The 15657-nt window shown below is 38.0% G+C and overlaps 1 long non-coding RNA gene across 1 annotated transcript in view; it reads right to left on the bottom strand.

The window, feature by feature from the left end:
• Positions 1-4916: 4916 nt before the first annotated feature.
• The window catches only part of LOC124417622, a 118875-nt gene continuing 108134 nt past the window's right edge, over positions 4917-15657 (bottom strand). The window contains exon 3 of the long non-coding RNA XR_006934377.1: positions 4917-5057. This is a non-coding gene — a long non-coding RNA (uncharacterized LOC124417622). The remainder of the gene's footprint in view (positions 5058-15657) is intronic.

The following is a 15657-nucleotide window of genomic DNA, read 5'->3' as shown; positions in this document are numbered from 1 at the left end:
AATTCCCACTAAATTAGATGATGCATGTTCATATGAAGAGGAAGTTGTATAAGCATTCTACATTCATTCTACATTGTAAAATGTCACTTAAATATTCTCTATTTCATCACTTGAAGCAATTTTCTTCACAAATCTGGAAAAATTCCTCCTCATAAGTTAAAAATAAAACTGGTGTGAATTGTACTTTTCTAAAGAAAAAAGAGAAGATAAAAAGCATCCCCTTACAAGGGTGTATGATTGTGCTTGTTCATATCTTGAAAAGGACTTTATTTTTATGCCTCCTTTATCTCAGCAAACTGTCCGGCGTGGGATGAAAACATTGTCATATGCACATAAGACATGGGGAAAATGCATCCAACTGGCCTGCATTTTCTCATCTGTTACAGATTTAAGATCTTTAGCTCCACAACATTTCAAATTCCTAAAAATCTGAAAACCAGAGAGCAAGAACTGTGCACAGAAGAAAATCTCTTTTCATCACACTGGGATTATTTTTCTATCCCAGGTGCTTGAGCCTGGGCTTTCTCTTAGTCTAATTGATAACCAGAGGGCTCCTCCCCTTATCCCGCTGACTTTTGTGCCTTCCCTTCCTGGGTGACTACTGTTTCACTTTTCTACCTCATTCACTTATGGTTGACCTGGAGCTCCTGGGTTAAGCTTCCCCACTGGTATTCAACCTTGGACCTTATTATTGTTCTACTCGTCTGACCTCCGATACACTAAATTCTAACAAGGTGATCTGAAAAAAATCACTCATTTTTTTTCTGTGTGGTTTCATGGCTCGTCTTTTTACCACTCCTCGCTGATGTTCTTTTCTCCACTTCAGACCACCAAGTGCTCTGCTTTAGTTTGTCAATTTATAGTGCTGTCATGGTTTCAAATGCTGTGACCATTGTGTAGAATATACTCTCCTGACCTCTGAGGCAACTTTCTGTATTTCAATTGTTAACTCATTAGGGTTTGGAAGAACAGCTGAAAAGAGAATGGCATTTTTCCCACAATTGCTTCCAATGAGCTGCTTGAAAAGTCATTGCTATCCAGGATTAAGAGAAATCAAGAGGATGCTGCTAAAAATTAGATCCACTTATTTTGCATCCTTGATCAAAAGAAACAAACAAAACCCCACAATTCAAAATGACACTGATGCCTTTCTTTATCAGTTTGCCATTAGGACTCAAGAGAGAAAACATTAATAAGGCTAGCAACAAAAATATGAACTGATCTGGATAATTCAAACTTGCCAACGTATGCAAAAAATCTAGACAAAACATATTCTTTAACATATTTTTTGTATTTCACTATGCTTACTGTCCACTGGCAACTGTTTTTTTTTTTTTTTTTTTTTTTTTTGCAGAGGTCCTTTGTCTTTGGGTCCTGGACCTTGAACTGACTTTTCCCAATCAAATTTTTCTTATAAATTTTGTTTCACATTGGGAAGAGAGAGGACGAGTAATAGAGAAGTGAATGACAGGTATCACAAGATTTTATCCTGAAGCCACCTTCCTCTTTATAGGATAAGAGTGAAACTTAACCAAGTTTATTAAAAAAAAAAAAATTCTCCTTGACTTCCTTCTTTTCCATTTAAGTGGAGAAATCATCTTGCTCACTGACTAAATAAAGAGAAGTCCTTCTGTCATTTAGGGACAGATTTACAGAATCAGTAGGGAGTTTATAACTTTCATACTTTGAATTTTCAGATTAATGCACAGTGTCTTATTTCTGACGTTTCTCCCTTTAATGAAGACTGAATGACAAGCTTCTGAATAGCAAAAAAAAAGCTGTCCTATAGTTTTGACATGCAAAATAATTTAGTGTGCTTTAGAATAGTTGTAAACCTGTGAGTTCTAGTTAGTTTTTTTAAACAAAATATTTTGTATAATTTTTCTATGTTTGTCCAATGTCATCGGTGTTTAGCTCTACCACATTTTTTTTTGTAATAACATCAAAAGGAAAAAATAATATTTTCGATCTCATGGGAAATATACTGATCTTGTAAGAAAATACTTTGTTTTGAGAGAATACTTGGCCAGTGTTCTCCCAGGTAATGCTCATCATGGATGCACATTTTTCTGATAAATTGAAATACCTAAATGCATCCTTTGTTTCTGTGTCTAAGATAAGTAATAACAACTTACACTCCTATAAGAACTCATCTTCAAGAGTTTCTGAGTACTTTGTAAACATTGATTTAAATTCTGTGCTTTCCTTTAGGAAGAGAGTGACTTGAGTATATCTCTAATAATTTAACTGAGCACAGTATGGCAATGACATTTTTCCTCATGATGCATGTCATACTCTTTTTTACAGGTGTGTAAACTGAGGCACGGACCAGCTATTGCCTTATCCAAAGCCAGTGCAAGCAATGTAAATGGTATCTGGTATTTATTCTTCTGCCCCGTAAATTACTTAACTCTTCAATTGTTTTTGATAATTTAACAGTTTTGTTAAGTATAAGTCCATCAACTAGAAAAATTCTTTAAAGCTCTGTATATAAATGATATTAACTTAATATTTAAATAAATAAATAAATAAATAAATAAAAGGAGTCAGTAACTATTTTAACAGAATAAAAATGATAGTGTGAAGTGGAAGGAATAAAATTGTGGAGTCTTGATCCTACCTAAAAAGAGTGGATGAATTTGATTGATTATCTATATCAAACACTGTTAGAATTTTTGCTTTAATAAAAAAGTAAAGCCCAGACTATAGAACTTGAATAAATTTTTCTAATATAATACTACTGCTGCCAGATTTTCCAAAGCTGCAGAATATTTCTTTTCTGAAGAGGTAAGGAGCTCTCAAACCACATTGTTCCACTTAAATATATATACATTTGCATGGTATGAGAAAGTAATTTATATTAGTGTTAGTATACATAATTGTAAAAAAAAAAAAAGAAAAAAAAAAAGAACCTCCCCCCCCTCCCTAAAAACTTAGCTGATTTTGTTGCTGTGCTTCTTCTGCATCATTGTTTTTAACAGATGGTTTGTTATTACTGCTTCCTGTACTTCGACAAAACTTTGTAACCTTGGAAGTTTTTGTTTTGTTTTGTTTTGTTTGTTTGCTTTGTTCCTTATGGTTTTTGTAGTGCGCTATTTGGATTTTAAAAGTTTATGTGGGTTTCTTTCTCAGTGCTTTGAATCTCAGTTAAATTCTTGTCTCTCATGGTACTGGCATAGTAAAACTGTGCTTGATCTGGACCGAAACGTATTTTGATTGTAAATAGAAAGTCTTCTTTTATGAGGATGTTCACTTCACATCTTGAGCAGTGTAATTTTTATACAGGTCTCAGCAATCAATAAAAAAGCCACAGGAGGAATGATTTATCTTGTTGGTTACAGAGACTGTCACCGAGAGAAATTGTAAAAGATCAATTTACACAACCTAGTGTGAGAATGTTATTGATATAACATGGCTGATCAGTTTCTGGTAGTCTATGGGCAGATGCCGAGGAGAGAGCCCTGCCCTCAGTTAGGGCCACTCACCAAGATCTTAATAGACTCAGTGGTCCATAAAATGGACACGAAGCCAATGGAAGGCAAGATGCTGCGTGCTCACGGTAAGCTGGCTGGCCTGCAGGAAAATGGATTGGCTGAGCTCCGATTAGTTAGTTAAGCAGTGTCATGCATCCTCCTTTTTTTTTTTCTTCTCTTTTTTTTCCTCCTGCTGTGAGAACTGTTCACTTGGAGACTCACTGCTTTAATTACAAAGGGCCCTTTTAACTACAGGTCACAGGAGTTGGCTCACTTGACAGGAAATAAGGAAACAAGCTACCTTCCTGGAAAAAAAAATTAAACTTCCACTCCTCAAATTAGTTAAATGAAGCTTATCAGCACTTGTTAGTTGATCCTTTGACAGTCTGTTAATTGCAGCTGCTACATTAAGTTATGTTATAACCAGCAGGACATATGATTAAAAAATAAATAAATCTACAATATGCCACATGGCATGTGTTGGTGGAGAAAACAAAGTAAGAATGTTGTTAATCTTTGCTTAAAATATCCCAGCACAAAAGACATTTATAACCCATTTTTCTCTTTATTCTGTGGAATTAAATTGTATTATAACTGAAGGTGTTTCTTTGGATCAGAAAACAGCTTCTCTATAAAATGAGGTTACAAAGGTTCTTATTGTGTCTTTTTAAGAAGATGCAACATAGGCTACTCGGGAAATGTAAGCAGTCTGTACCCATGGTCATTATATGTACGACTTTAAACACGCTGTTCATGACATGTACTCTTCACTGTGTTATTTTATTTACAGACAATAATTTCTCACTGTTACTACTGGAGGGAAAGAAAAGAACATTAGCAGCATTAAGAAACCCCACAGCAGTTGTTTCTAGTTTGTAGGAAGTGACTCTAATGTATAACTGCTAGCAAAATAAAGGATCCAAAGGCACATCAAGGGGAAAAAACTGTTTTCATGTGTTTAACCTGTTAATTATAGTAATCTACACTACAGTACAAGTATTGTAACCTGGAATGGGAAATGTGTGTTTGAAAGAATGAGCTGACTAAGACAAAAATGATTAAATCCACACTTGAATGGACGATTTTCATATGTAATTTGATCTACAAATTCTTAAGTTGTTTCATTTTCACATTTCCATACACATCTGCATGTATCAAAGTGAAAGACCAGCTGAAATGAATGTTTTCTTACCTTCATCTACTGGAACATTTTAAATACTTCTCCAAGTCTGAAGGACATGTTCATCTGGTCCCATAATATGTGTTTTAAGAGGCGTTTCTTGCTTAAAATGAAAGCAGGTTTTGAAAGCTTGAGCATCCCAACTATATTGCTTCTTTTATCTACAGAAGAATGCATATAAATGCAATGTTACATACTCCTGCATATTCAAAGTTCCTATTAATTATCATAGTCTTTCCACACAATAAAACTATAAAACAGACCTCTCACCGCATTCATGATATGTGTACTGAACACAGACAAATGTGTCACATGAACCCCTCCAGCTCCTTCAGGTCTGAAACTCAAATTCTTTGTTCTGAAAATGGAAGTGGTGCAGATGCTGTCCCTCTTCCAGTGTCATCCTGTGTTTGGAACAGAAAAGAAATAAAGGCAACAGAAATATTATACCTGATGAGATCCTGTGAGTCCCAGACAAAAGGGTGGGTGGTGAGAGAGAATGGAAGTGCCCAGATGGAGATGACAAGATATAGAAGGAACTGAGATTAGGGCAAAAGGAAGGGCAAAAGAAAACTTCTCAATATTTTCTTCATATGCTGAAATGTCTTGATTTAATGCTACACACAAACATGCTAGCAGCCTGTTCTAAGGACACAGACTTCTGGAGTGAGAGTACTAGTCTGGTCCAGCTCTGAGGTTTGCTCCTTTCTACCCTCCCTAAGGTGAAGCTTCCATGTCTGGGGATGAATAATGAGATGCAAGCATGGTCACAGCACCTACTGAGCTTTTCCAGATCTCCCCTCTTACTCATCTTTGATCAGGTTCCAAGTCAAACTTTGGTCACAAATAGAAGTTTACGCTAATTTTTCAAGTGGGGGCATTTAAAGGAAGAGTAACTTTCTCTCTGCAGCTGCCAGGCCATTCACAGCCTGAGGCAGACATCAATCATTAACCTCCTGTGCCCTTTTCATGACTGGATCTTCCAGCCACCCAATGCCTTTTGCTGTATCCCATACATGGGTGCTACCTGTGGAGCATGCGACTCTTTGCCACCCAGCTGCCTCCAGCACAGTAACATTCTCCCTTTCTTCTTGAATTCCCTCTCATTTTTTTTCTCTACTCTCAGGGCTACAACCAGACCCACACCATACTCCCTGTCACAAAACTAGACAATTCCAGTGATTATTCCCAAATTAAAAGCTACTCAAATTGCAGAAAAAAGTTCTGAGGAAGCTCCTTACCAGGATTTCCACTGATTCACTGTAGGGGCAGCTGGTCACAACATGCCGTATTCAGGCCATTAAAGCCTTTCTATTACAGAAAATCCCTCTGACCTTTTATTTTGAGAATCTCTCACATTTCTGTTGTTTGTAGAAGGTGTTTGATATTCATTAGAGGAAATGCCCTCGGGTTACAGAACTATCCTCTTTGTCCCATGAAATTCCAGTTAGGATGCAAAGTGACAAGTCTTGTTTGTATCTCTTGGGAGAACACCAGTGGGCTCTAGGCTCCAGGTCAGGCTCACACTGGTACAGCCTGGACCAAGAGATAACACTGGTGCCCTGTATAACCGAAGCCATGAAAATGAAAAGGTGTGTAAAGAAGAGCACAAGTAGGACCTTACTGCATTTAAGCTCTTGCATTATAAAAGTTCCCAAGCAAGCAAGTTCAATCTCCAAATTATGTCCCTGAAGTCTTTAGCTTGGGGAGTAGGCGTGAGGGAAACTCATTTAAGCTGGGGCTGTTTAGTCTGAAGAAAGGGAGGCTGAGGGGAGACCTTATTGCTCTCTTCCTATATCTGAAAGGTGCTTACAGTGAGAGCAGGGCTGGTCTCTTCTCACTGGTGACAGGTGACAGGACAAGGGGAAATGGCCTCAAGTTGCGCCAGGGTAAGTTTAGGTTGGATATTAGGCAACAATTCTTTACAGAAAGGGTTGTTAAGCACTGGAATAGGCTGCCCAGGGAGGTGGTTGAGTCACCATCCCTGGATGTGTTTAAAAACCGTTTGGATGTGGTGCTCAGGGACATGACTTTGCAGTGGGTTGTTAGAGTTAGGGTAGTATGGTTAGGTTGTGGTTGGAGTCAATGATCTTTAAGGTCTTTTCTAACCTGAGTGATTCTATGATTATATGATTCTATGAACTATTGCAGTAGCAATGTGTCCTGTATCACAGAAGGTGCACTTAAGATACCAGGAATATGGAATGAAGAGTGTTAAAACAATGTACAATGAAGTCAACATTAAATCAGCTTTTCTAACACTGCAATAGATAGTACTTGAGAGTTAGGAAATGCCTTCGAACTTTAATTCACTTGCCTTAATGTTAACACACTGTGGTGCAAATATACGTTACACATGGTCATGCTGCATTTTCCCATTGGCTCCATCTACATCAGTATTGCAGGTGGATGTATCAGCATAAGAGCAAGTTAGCATGTAGAATTAAAATGTTGATATTTTAGACCTAACTGCTTGATTTTACAGTCCAAGCAATAACTTTAACTTAAGAGTTTTGAGCATGAAGAATCATAAGCTGTTGTATTCGGAAACAGCATGCTATCCACTGAAGTAAATCCTGGTTCATGAATATAATTCTTTGGTTAAAAAAAACTGTACAATTTAAGAATTTCAAATAACTACATAGAACTTGCAGATTGCTGCACAATCCTTATTTTTAGTGTGGTTTGTAAACTCAGTCACTGGAGGTATTCTGCATTCATTTTATTACTCATGCACAGAGATCCTGCTGAGGACTTCATGGAAGGAGCTGGAACATTCATATTCACTGTGTAAGTATGGACCTACAATGCTTGCTGTGCTCAAGCACCAGTTTTATCTCAGACCCATCCGATTCATGGTTTAATGAGAACTCATGGTTTAATGAGAACTATTGGTGATGGGTGGATGGTTCGACGAAGTGATCCTGTGGGTCTTTTCCAACCTTGGTGATTCAGTGATTCTGTGATTCTTGAGAAGACCACACACATCAGTAGAATCACATTTAGCTTTGACCTAAGTGTTTCGCAATAGGAGATGGATGAGGAATACATTTCTATTTTAGAAGCATTTCATGCTATAGTTTTATACCAATTCAAAAAGAAATCATATTTTGCTTTCAGAATTCCTCACAACTTAGAAATTTTGGAGTTTTTTGAACCTTTATAGAGGCTTCTGAAATGAAGTACGCACTCAGGAACTTGGCTGATGAGTAAAGTTGAGGTGATTCCTTCTAACTTCACTTCAGCTTACTCCAGAATAGCAGCAGTTCAAAGACTCATGCACATATCTTAAAACATTTTTAACCTAATGTAGAAATTTTTACCTCTATGCAGTACAAAGCTCCTTGTATCTATACTCGAACAAATAGACTAACTTCTCCAGTTCTTTATTTTGATAGCTTTCTAGGGACGTTACTGGTAATACAAAAACGTGAATTGAGTTTTTAATGACTAGATGCGTTTTTGAAAGTTTTCCAGCTGAGATGGTCTTCTGAGGCATGGAGAGGCACTGAGCACTGCACCAAGCCTTGCAGGAACATGTCTCCTCCTCCTTGCTATTTGCTTCCAGCAGTGAGGGGGCTAAAGATGTACTGCAAAGCCCCAGCCGCTCCGACACTCAGCAGCACATGTCAGCGTGGCATTCGATGTATAAACTGAGGCTCTGGTGATTACCCCAACTCTTACTGCCAATTAAAAAGACAAACAGCCAGAGACACTGGCACCAGGGCAGAGGCTCAGAAGCCATGCTGCTCAGAGGATGGCTCAGCCTCTCTGTGGATATAAACAGGGCAGAAATCAATTTTACTAATTGCAGTGGATACCATGAGAACTGTATCACCACTCTTTTGGAAATAAAATACCGGTAATGAAACCAGCTGAAATGAAGATGTTACCAACTTCTGACACTTATGAATAACACACACATGAATAGCAGTGTCTCAGATGGAATTTAGGATGTTGGTCAGTAACTACTGTTGAAATCTTCTGCTCTCTTTAATGCCCCATACAATTCCAATGGCAAAAGCAGTTACCAAAGTGAATTCATATTCTTAGGCATCATATACACGTTTGTGTGTTACTTCTGTTGTATGTTATTGCTGGTGAGACTGCATGAGAGTTACTTAACTGAAGATAAGCTTGTCTGTGGTGTTCACTTTAATACAAAATGCATTATATCCCAGAATTGTATTTTTTCTTCCAGCAAGGAGCCCAGGTTAATGACTTGTAGAAAACTGCATTTGTTACCTCAAAACACACAGTAGCATCCTTCTGGGTCATCTTTACGGATGTACATTTCACCAGAAATATGAACATTCAAGGTTGCTGCTGATACATGGTCTTGGCGCTGGTGAGGCAACTCTTGGGTGTAACATTCTACTGCTATCGCAGATAAACTGTTATAACAGTCTTGTCCTCACTTTTCTTTTTCTTCCAGTTTATATTCATTTCTTAAAATTAACATAGGTCTTATCTTTCACTGTCTAACTTAGTATTTACCTTTTGTTCAGAAAGCTTGTTAGAATTTGACTCTAACATTTATGCCTTTCTGATCAAAAAGTTCTAACATAGAAAATGTAGGCATTTTGGTTGGATTTTTGGGGTTTGGGCTGTTTTTGGTCTTAAGTTCATTTCTCTCTAGAAAGTGTCTTTTCCTAACACTCCTGGCTGTACACAGCCAGAGCTTACAAGGTGAACCAAAACTGAAATATCAAAGAGAACTGTTGAAATGAGATGCTTGTGAAATGTGTGCAATTATCTGCTATTAACTCATCTGGAATCCTGTGATGAGCAAACTGTGATTTTCAATGTGTCATTACATTGTTGCATCAATGGGTTGTTCAACAGCTCAATTTAAAAAATACTCAAGAAATAATCATTACAAGAGTTAATCCTTCCCATTTGATTCAAATAAGCCTGTTCCAACATTAGGCTGACATGATCATGGATCTCATGAGGTTTCAGTGCTTTGTTTGCATTTACTTTACAGTATTTACTGCTGATTTTGTTGTCAGGTATTTTATTTTTGATAAGACATCCTGAATTCTGCTTTCTAATTATGTAGAGAATTATGAGGGATAATGGCTACCATTTCTGATTTCTTGCTTTAAGCCATACAATGTTGCTCTTTATACAGAGTCTAAGTAAAGTGGTTGCTTTGTTATTACATATGATACTACAATATTTTTACACTCTGGATGATTCTGCCTGTGCTGGTGGTTACTCAACTGGAATCACTCCCTTCTAGCACTTAATAGGTAGATCTATTTTGAGGTTTTCATTTGCAATTTTTAGATTTACTGTGGAAAACTATCAGCAGTATTCTGGAGTTACCCTTGTATTGTGTCTTCTTCTGCTGTTCAACAGACAGACGGTCTGGAAAACCTGCCTTGTAGAACCTCTTTATCAAGCATGTTAAATATGTAAATGTACTCAACCATTCCATTCTTAACCACATAGTTATTTTTTCCTCTATTTTTTCACTGTTCTAGAAAGAATTCTGTGACATTATTTCCAAAAGTCACAATGGGTCAACACTCCCTATTTGAGCTCGATTGGCTTTTGCTCCAATGCTTGTTTTGTAAGAACTGTTTGTTGATAAAAACAATTGCAAGACTCCCTTTTTTTCCCAGCTGAACATTATTCCACTATCTTGTGACTGAAATTTTTGCTATTGGGCAATCAGTTTGCAGAAGCTTGTACTCATATTTTAGGTTCTCAAATATTTCAGTATTGGTTATGAGGTCATTTGTCTTCTAGTTAATCACTCCTAGTAACTGCAATGATTCTATTTTGCACATGCTGGCTTCTTCCTCTGTAACCAATATAAGCATCCAATTGTTTTGGATAGAAGACTATATTTCAGGGTGCCATGTGAAGAAAAGAATGTAGAGTCTTCTAGCAGGCGAATACATGCTGGTGCATATGCATGGGAAGATATTGCTAGAAATCAGTAGGGATGAGGAATTAGCCAGCAGTAGTTTGTGTGATGCTGTAGGTGGGAAGAATAAGCCTAGTGAAGTATGAGAAAGGCAGTGGTTCATTTTGCAGCTGCCTATGTGCCAGAGGTTATGATAAGGTGGGTGGAAGAGGAGGAAGAATAATAATGGAGGAAGAATAACAACAAAAAAGGCAGGAGGGGGTGTTAGAAAGGAGAGTAGAGTGTAATAAAGAAAAGAAAAAAATACAAGGAAAGTAAGAGGAGGAGAAATGGCAATGCTTGTAGTGGGACTTCCTGTAGCATCAATCCACAGTCACAGAAAGGGCAAAATAAGATGGTAACAAGTGTTTCTAGAAGACCAATTGAAAACAACAGGGCAAAGTACACTGTTAGATGGAACAGAATAGTACCCTTCAACAATGAAAGCGTGCCTATGTATCATGGCATGTGCTGAGTTACGAGATTGTCTGAGAACAATGAAGAGCAGCCTACAGCAATTTAGAGCAAGCCAAACAGGAATTGTCAACAGGAATAAAAATGTCCAAAAAATAAAAAAATAAAAAAATAAAATTTAAAAAGAAGACACAAGAAATTTCCCATGCAAAATGTCACATCCTTCTAAGACATTCTTAAAGAAGAAAAACACTATGAAGTATTTTGTTACCATTTTGAACACTGTCTACTCACTCATTTCCTGTGTGAACACTTAGTGCACAGTACATTCAAAGCAGCCCAGTTCACTCATCCTGTTCCAAGTGGACAAAGCGACCATGAAGATACGTGCTAAGTGTGTTTATTTGGGAAGCTGGAACAGAGTGGCTGTAAAATCTCAGCCTAGCTTCCTGCATAGTATCTTTCTTGCCCAAGAAGGCAATCCCCTCGCAACATAAATTACCAAGAGTTGGCCTCCCTGTGTGGGTGCTAATGGAGTGTAGGTGCAACTGTTTGAAGAACAGACTTAACATAATGAAAAAATGCAGGTGTTTGAATTGCTAAAGTACTCACAGAGGAACTGCACCTGCCAAGAATAGGCATAGGTACGTGAACACATAATTTGTGGCTGCACGAACGGATATCCAGTAGAGACCCTTTTAATAATTTACCACTGACTCTGTGCAATAGAGTGTCTTACACTGGGAATAGCATCGAAGCATGAAACAGCAAAAAGAAACAATTTGCTGCTCAAGAAAGGCCTGTTTACTATGAAGACAACTTTGCTTTTACTGGTTTGTTCCTGTTCACTCTTTGCAGATTGTGTGTAAGGGGAGGTTGCCAGGTGAATGGTCTAGGTTTCAAAAATTTGGCTAAGCACATCTGTAATTTTAGAAGAGTCAATTACATATTCACCATTGAATATTTCATTCACCAATGAAATTCAGGAGCAGGGATGCAACTTTTCAGAGGCATCTACCTCCTCAGTGTTTCTCCGTGCTTGCTGTTGTATCCCAGGGCATCACTTGTTGGCTTATTGACAACAGGGTAATGAGGCTGTATCTTTGTAGAGGCTGTGAGAAAATACATAGATTTTATCTTCTAGGGTGCTGGTTCTAGTTCAGCTTAGGCTGGTGGTGAAAGAGCTGTTTTTCTTGAATGATAGCCATTCAGTAGTTTATGTGAAGTGAATCTGTTAGTTTCAGATGAATGTATAGAAATGGAAGTGAATCACAATGCCTGCAGGTTGTACGTCTTAGCATAATGCCTGAAGAGGTGTGGAACAGCAGCAATCCCACCAAACATGAGCACAGATCCTCGCAGGTTTGAGGCTCAGGGGGCAGAACAATCTTCAGTTTTGCCTGCAAGTAGTTGGTTTGTGAACAAATAGCTACCCAGATATTCAACTTTTGGGGTCGTTACTGTTTTTTTTTTTTTTTTTTTTAAATTCTTTTCCCTTTTTTTTCATAGGTATTGAATATATTTATTTTCTGTCATCCATGTTTGCTTTCCTCTTGTGAAAACAGCAGTGTAGCTGTTAGTTGCATTTGGGCAGTCCCAATAGAATCAGCACCTTTGTTCATAAGTGGTGATTACTGTCCCAGGTAAATGAGACCAGCTTATATTTGTGGGCATACAGATCTGGTAACAGTGACTGAAGCAAAGTTTAAGAACTGTGTTTTTGAAAACATGTGATAGAGGGCATTTTATTTTGCTCTTGGCTTTGAAAGCAATGCAATGAAATGACTCCATTTGGAAACAAAAATTGCCTAATGATGCTTTTATCTCAAAATAAATCTTATGTTAATAAGGATCACTGGTACTGTCATTAGAAAGGCCAAAACATTCTAGCTTCCGCTGCTGAAAAGAAGAAAAAAATTAAAACAACAAGAGAATTTAAAGTTCTTTTTGGAAAGAAAAGAGAAGAAGGAGCAGGAGGAGGAGGGGGAGAAACAAAAGAGAAACTCTGTCTTTCAGTTCCAATAGTTCTTGATGTTTAAAATCTCTGAAGTTTTCTTATGTGTTATGAAAAGCTACAAATTTATCTTTTGCCATTTTCCCAAGGGAAGCTGACCCAAATCCACCAGCAGCAGTTGAAAAGGTTTTTCCAAGCTTTATCAAATGGCCCCAACAGAGACCAGCTTAAAATTAAAAGCTTCCCCTACCAGAGGGAATATATGTGACTTTAATAACTGAAATGTGTTTTTACTTTCTATTACAGGGGTCAAAAGGTTTCTAAACAAACCAAATTTATCAATTATTTAGAGCTGATTTCTTCTGAAGTGGTATTTCTAAGATATTATTTGGTGGATAAATTCAATGTTCTAAGGCCAGCAGCAGCATTTTATTCATAACAAATTTCTCCTAAACTGAATTTGCTGGGGCAACTTAATTTCCACTATCGTGTTTGCACTGTAGAAATATCAACTGAAGTGTTATAGGGCCTAACTAGTGGGCTTTTCAAAGAGAAATTCCATATAAGCATGCTTATTCAGCACCACCCTGCTTGCCATTTATTGCTTAAGAAATGAACTGGTTCACTGTGTCTGCAGTAGAATTCCTTTAGCTGCTGAAATATCCTTAAAAACCACAAGGCACCTTTAAAGTCAGGAAACAATATCTTAAACTACATTGTCACCCTCAGAGCAAAAGACAATAAGGTAGCTGTCAGAAGTTTGGTTAAAGACATCTTAAAGTGAAAGACACACACGCATAGACGCACACATTTTCTTAGCTTTCTCTGAGAAATGAACACTTTGTTCAGGTTGTTGCGGAAGGGAATTAGCAGAAAATTTAGAAAGAGGCCATTCTTAATACCTAATAGGGTCCACCGACCATGTAAATACTCTGTTTGTTATACATTAGCTAAACATACATTGGGTTTCTGCCTGAAGTCTGCCATTTGGTGCAAGCAGAAGACGTTACGGAACAGTTCATAAATTCATGTGGAGCCTTGTTAAATGAAACCAACCATCCAAGAGCTGACATTTTGCCATCTTTAGAATAGCTGCCTCTCTTGCAGTAAAACTTCAGGTTTATTTATGCAAGCAAATATGAAGTAGTAATGCAATCAAGGTGTTACGGAGATTTTTTTAGAGAGAAATAATCTGACTATTAATAAACAAAAATGCCTCGAATAGGTTCTCCTTATTTATACTTGAAAAAAAAATCTTACTAAAAAATTTTGTCAAGGAAGAGTGAAAGCATCATTTTGGGACCAGTGAAAATGCTCCCTTTTTCTTAGCAATACATGCTTTCAGAAATAAGAATTATTACTGTAACTGAGGAACAAGCAGGTGAAAGCTCTTCCTCTGTCTTCTGCCTCTCTTTCCCCTTAGGGGGAAAAAAATCTGCTTAAGCACATGAGATTGGCTGGGAGGACCAAAGTGAGCTGGATTTGATTGAGGCTGGGCTAGTGAGGTGATCGAGGAGTCTTCCCTAGAGGACTGACTGCTTCTATTTCATCTCTGGCTAAAATTGCTGAAATTTTGAGATGGTTTTAAGGAGGCTGTCAGATGAGGGCTTTCTGTTTGTTCTGGGGACTCTGTGCCCTGAAAAGAACAGCTTTAAGCTTGAGCTGAATGATACATTGAGACTGATCATTTCTGAGTGCAAGTTAAAGTGATGGAATGGGTTACATGAGCTTTCAGCCATCGTTTGGAAGAAACCGGAAGGAGATAACTCTGCCTTAAATTAGCAGTCAATCCATGTCTGTGTGATCTTCCTCTTTTCAAGATTAGGAGGCATTCAAATTGGCATTTCATTTTTGGCCCACTGTTAGCAGTGACTGAAAGCTGTCCTACACTGGGCACGCAGTGGCTAGGACAAAATGAGCTGCTGTCTTTCATGCCAGATATATTTGTTTCCAAGCCTTGTTTTGCATTGGTCTACCTCTTACTGTGTTCTGTGCCACGAGCGAGACGGAAGAAGGGAAGAGGAGGGTCTGCTTTACGACTATGAAAAACAGCTATGAAAACGTAAATGCAATAACGAAGGAAGCCTAGCAGATTAGCATAAAGCCTAGGGTTGCTGAAAGTATTGCTTGTTCAAGGCTCTGGATGGTGGCACTACTTCAGATCACTCCTCAAATGTTTCAGACTCCCTTCGGGAGCGTATGGTGAGAGGAGTCATTTGCATTTGTTCCTTCAGAGTCATGACTGCCTTAGGCGACCTTGATGTCAGGACGAAAAAAACATGGAATTGTGTGCTCGGAAGGAGCTCTGAAAAGCACTTGGAGATGTTCTTAGAGATCTGCAGTCATTTCCTTACATTGTTTTTAGTGTCTTAGATACTACAGCAGTCTTGCAACCTGTGGTAAGGCCAGGTGAGATCTGAAAACCTCGAGCGATGCCTTTGGTGCAGGAATGATTTGCAACACAGAAACAAGGAAATGTACTTATTCAGTGTTTCCCTGCTTTGCTCCCACCCAGTGCAGCTGACAGTCTGCAAGTTCTGCTCAGCAGTGTGGAGCTACTTTATACGTGGGTGTGGGGGACATCAGCTCAGCTCGTATACATTTATGCGATTGTGACCCAGTGATTTACTTTTTTTGCTTATGCTATTCCTTACAGTTTCCAGCGCTGTAAAAGTAAGGAATTTATGAAATGAAAAAGAAAAAAAAAAAAGAGGAGAAA

Source organism: Gallus gallus, chromosome 1 (genome assembly GCF_016699485.2).
Source record: "Gallus gallus isolate bGalGal1 chromosome 1, bGalGal1.mat.broiler.GRCg7b, whole genome shotgun sequence".
Classification (NCBI taxonomy): domain Eukaryota; kingdom Metazoa; phylum Chordata; class Aves; order Galliformes; family Phasianidae; genus Gallus; species Gallus gallus.
Note: the sequence above shows the minus strand (reverse complement) of the source record. Positions and strands in the feature narration are given on the sequence as shown.